Here is a 5,174-nt window from a genome sequence, read left to right as displayed (position 1 = left end):
TCACCACAAAGGGGCAGTGCCATTCCCACCATATGATATTAAAGGGACATACATGAAATTGACATGACTGATGATGTTGACCTTATCACCTGGGCAAGGGTGTTTGCCAGGTTTCTCTCCTATAAAGTTAACCTTTTCCTCCCTTTCCACACTTTACGGTCCAAAAGCAAGTTACCACGTGCCGACCAGTACACAAATGGTGAAGAGTTAAGCCCCATCTCCTTGAGGGACAAATATTTGCATAAATTATTTGGAATTCTCCTTTGGGGAAGATTTAACTATTTTAAAAAGTTAATAGGTGTATTTTTAGAGCAGTTTTATTTTTTCAGACAACCTGAACAGAGTGCAGAGTCCCCACAGACTTCCCTCCTTGTCTTTCCCTGCCACCCCAGCAGCTTCCACTAGTAACAGCTCCCATTAATGGAGTACATTTGTTACAACAGATAAATAAAAGTTGATGCATTAGCTAAATTATTACAGTTTTCATTACTTTATTAACTAATTTGCTACATTATTAACTAAATTATAATCTAGATATTTATATATTATTAACTGAAGTCTCTGGATCTTAACAAACACATAATGTGTCATGCATCCCTCACACAATATCAAAGTATGTACATCATCCAAATACACTCTATGAAATAGTTTCACTGCCCTAAAAATCCTCTGTGCTGTTTGAAATCCTATTCATCCCTCCATCTCCCCCTCTCTTTCAGCAACTACTATCTTTACTGTGTCTATAACTTCACCTTTTCTAGAATGTTATAGAGTTAGAATCATATGGCATGTGATTTTTTTAGATTGGTATTTTTCATATAGCCATAAGCTTTTAAGGTTCCTTTATGTCTTCATGGCTTGATAGTTCATTTCTTTTCACCCTGAATAATACTTCATTGAATCCATGTATCACAGTTGTTTATTTATCTACTGAAGGATATTTTGGTTGTTTCCAGGTTATGACAAGCAAGTATAAATCCTCTATCAACATTTGTGTGCAGATTTTTGTGTGGATATGTTTTCAAGTACTTAGGTAAATACCAAGGAGTGCAACTGCTGGGTCATACGACAAGATCGGACATTCAGGTGAGGGATCAAATCCTACACATTGAGTACAGTGTACACTACTCAGGTGATGAGTGTACCAAGACCTCAGAAATCACCACTAAAGTATCTATCCATGTAACCCAACACCACCTGTTCCCCCAAAAGCTATTTTAAAAGAACAGACATTCTTCCAAGTGGCTGTATCATTTTGCATTCGCACCACCAATGAATTAACGTAGCTATTGTTCTACCTCCTCTTCACCATTTGGTGTGTCAGTATTATAAATTTTTGCTATTATTCTGATGGAGATAATGTTCAACCCCTAATAATATGTGATGTTAAGCACATTTTCATATGCTTATTTGTAATCTGTATATCTCCTTTGGTGAAATGTCTGTTCAGATCTTTTGCCCACTGTTTAACTGGACAGCTTGTTTCCTTATTGTTGATTTTTAAGAGTTCTTTGTATATTTTGTGTACAAATTCTTTAGCTGACATATGTCTTGCAAAGATTTTCTCCCAGTCTATGGCTTGTCTTTTCATTCTCTTAACAATATCTTTCACAGAGCAGAAGCTTTCATTTTAATGAAATCCAAGTTATTACATTTTTCTTTCATAGATTGTACTTTCAGTGTTGTATCTAAAAAATGATCACCAAACCCAAAATCACCTAGATTTTCTTCTACATAATCTTCTAAAAGTTTTACAATTTAGCTTCATCATCCACTAGGTTCATGATCCACTATGAATTAATTTTTTTGAAAAGGGTAAATTCTGCATCTTTTTTTTTCTATGTTCGGTTATTCTCAGTAATGTTTGTTGGAAATACTATCCTTTCTCCATTGGATTGCTTTTGGTCATTTGTCAAAGACCACTTGACTATATTTATATGGGTCTACTTCTGGGCTCTCTACTCTGTTCTACTGACTTATTTGTCTTTTCTTTCACCAGTACCACACAGTCTTGATTACTGTAGCTTTATAGCAAGTCTTGAAGTTGGTTAGTGTCAGTTCTCCAACTCTGTGCTTAACCTACTTCAATACTCTATCGGTTGTCCTGGGTCTTTCACTTTCCCATATATACTTTATAATCAGTTCGTTAATATCCACAAAATAACTTGCTGGGATTTTTTTACTGTGATTGCATTGAATTGTCAGATTATTTGGAAAGAATTGGCATCTTAACCATATTGTCTTCCTGTTCATGAATGTAGACTTTCTCTTCACTTACTTAGATGATTGATTCCTTTCATCAGAGTTTTATTGTTTTTCTCCTGTAGTTTCCTTGCACATGTTTTGTTAGATTTATGCCTAAGTATTTTATTTTGCATGGTACTAATGTAAATGGTGATACATTTTTAATTATAAATTTCATCTGTTCACTACTGGTATATAGAAAAGCAGTTGACTTGTATATTAACCTTATATCCTGCAACCTCGTATAATTGCTTATTAGATCAAGTTTTTGTGTCTGTGAATTTTTTGAATTTTCTATGTAGACAACCATATCGTCTGCAAAGAAAGTTTTCTTTCTTCCTTCTCAATTTATACACCTTTTATTTCCTTTTCTTCTCTTAATGTTCTAGCTAGGACTTCCAGTACGATGATATAATAGGAGTGGTAAGAAGGATCATTCTTGCATTATTCATTCAATTATTTTTATGGTGCCAATTTTAAATAGTTTTATTTAAGCATTCCATTTTCCACTTACAATACAGTGTTTATAAAGTGCAATGTTATTTCCTTACCCTGTGTACATGCTCTATATTCAAGTATTGAGAGTGCCCAGTAACTTACTACAGCAGCTGAACTTTTTAGGTCCTTCAAGGTTTTAAATATGCGGAACAATGCTACACTAAACTTGTGTTGGCTTAATCAACCTCTTCAATGGTGGGCCCTGAAGAAGTACCACTAGAGGGAGGAGCTCCACCACCAGAGAATCCCCCAGGCATTCCTCCTGGTATGCCTCCTGCACTTTGGTACAGCTTGGTGATGATGGGGTTTCAGATTTTCTCTAGGTCTTTCTGCTGATGTTCACACTCTTCTCAGCAGTCTGATTCTTATTGAGCCAGTTGATAATTTCATTACACTTGTCCAGAATCTTCTGTTTGTCCTCATCATTAATCTTGCCTTGAGGTTTCTCATCTTCCACAGTTGCTTTCATGTTGAATGAATAGGACTCAAGTGAATTCTTGGATGACACTTTGTCCCTCTGCTTCTTATCTTCTGCTTTGTACTTCTCAGCTTCCTGGACAATACGTTCACTGTCTTCCTTGCTCAAACGGCCCTTGTCATTAGTGCTAGTGATCTCATTCTCTTTTCCAGTCCTCTTGTCCACAGCAGAGACCCTGAGGATGCCACTGGCATCAATATCAAAAGTGACTTCAGTCTGAGGAACATGTGCAGGAAGTATGCCTGTGAATTCAAACTTGCGAAGCAGGTTGTTATCCTTGGTCATGGCATGCTCACGTTCATAAACCTGAATAAGCACACCAGGCTGGTTGTCAGACTAGGTAGTGAAGGTCTGTGTCTGCTTGGTAGGAGTGGTAGTATTACACTTGATGAGGATGGTCATGACTCCACCAGCAGTTTCAATACCAAGGGAAAGAGGAGTGACATCCAAGAGCAGCAAATATTGAACATTTTCAGACTTGTCTCCAGACAGAATGGCTGCCTGGGCAGCTGCACTATAAGCAACAGCTTCTTCAGGGTTGATGCTCTTACTCAGTTCTTTTCTATTGAGGACGTCTTGGAGAAGCTTCTGAATCTTAGGGATATGGGTAGAATCACCAACCAGGACAGTATCATGAATCTGTCACTTGTCTAGCTTGGCATCTTGAAGGGCTTTCTTTATGGGGTCCAGGGTGCCATGGAACAGGTCAGCATTCAATTCTTCAAATTGGGCATGCATAATGGAGGAGTCAAGTTGATTCCTTCATAGAGAAAATCTACCTCAATACTGGCCTGGGTGCTTAGGCCAGTATTGAGAGTACGCTTAGCACGTTCACAGCAGTACGTAGGTGTCTCACAGTTTTCTTGTTCTCACTGATGTCCTTCTTATGCTGTGCTTGAACTCAGCAATAAAACGGCTAACCATTCAGTTGACAAAATCTTCTCCACCCAAGTCGGTGTCTCCAGCTGTAGATTCTACCTCAAAGATTCCATCCTCAATAGTCAGGATTGACACATCAAAAGTGCCACCTCCCAGGTCAAAGATCAGCATGTTTCTTTCTGCCCCAACCTTTTTATGTAAGCTATAGGCAATAGCAGCAGCAGTAGACTCATTAATAATTCTAAGTACATTAAGACCAGCAAGTGTTCCAGCTCTTCGGTAGCCTGAAGCTGAGAACCATTAAAGTAAGCTGGCGCTGTGATCACAGCATTGGTAGACTTCTGCTATTTCCTTCATCTTTGTCAGAACCATAGAGGATACCTCCTCTGGATGAAAGCTTTTAGTCTCTCCCTTGTACTCTACTTTGACCTTGGGCCTGCCAGCATCTTTCCTCACCATGAAGGGCCAATGCTTCATATCAGACTGAACAACAGCATCATCAAATCTGCATCCAATCAGATGTCTGAACATCAAAAACCGTGCTGGTGGGGTTCACTGCAACTTGATTCTTTGCAGCATCACCAATCAATTGTTCAGTGTCTGTAAAGGCAACATAGCCTGGAGTGGTTTGGTTTCCCTGATCATTGGCAATTATCTCTAATTTTCCATGCTGGAAAACATGCACACGAGTAGGTGGTGCCAAGATGAATACCTACTGCAGGTCCCTTTGACATGGTTGCTGGCGTGTAAGCCTGGCTCCGACAACGAAGAAACACACAGGAACCCTGACAGCTGCAGGCGACTTCAGTGAGCTAGTTCAAATATTTTTATTTCCGTTATTCTGATAGGCATGTAATTCTCTTACGATTTTTTTTGCTTTTCCCTAATGACAAATGATATTGAAGATTTTTTTTCATGTACTTATCTGCTATTTGTATATTCTCTTTAATGAATTTTTTTTTCATGTCTTTTGCTTATTTTCTAATTGGATTGACTTTTTTTCCTGTTGAGTTTGGAGAGTTCCTTATATAATCCAGATATGATTATTTTATCAGATATGTGGCATGTAAGTATT

The 5,174-nt window shown here is 38.1% G+C and overlaps 1 pseudogene; it reads right to left on the bottom strand.

The window, feature by feature from the left end:
- Window positions 1-2,918: 2,918 nt before the first annotated feature.
- Window positions 2,919-4,833, bottom strand: LOC101049659 (heat shock cognate 71 kDa protein-like; annotated as a pseudogene).
- Window positions 4,834-5,174: the final 341 nt, after the last annotated feature.

Source organism: Saimiri boliviensis, chromosome 7 (genome assembly GCF_048565385.1).
Source record: "Saimiri boliviensis isolate mSaiBol1 chromosome 7, mSaiBol1.pri, whole genome shotgun sequence".
Lineage (NCBI taxonomy): Eukaryota > Metazoa > Chordata > Mammalia > Primates > Cebidae > Saimiri > Saimiri boliviensis.
Note: the sequence above shows the minus strand (reverse complement) of the source record. Positions and strands in the feature narration are given on the sequence as shown.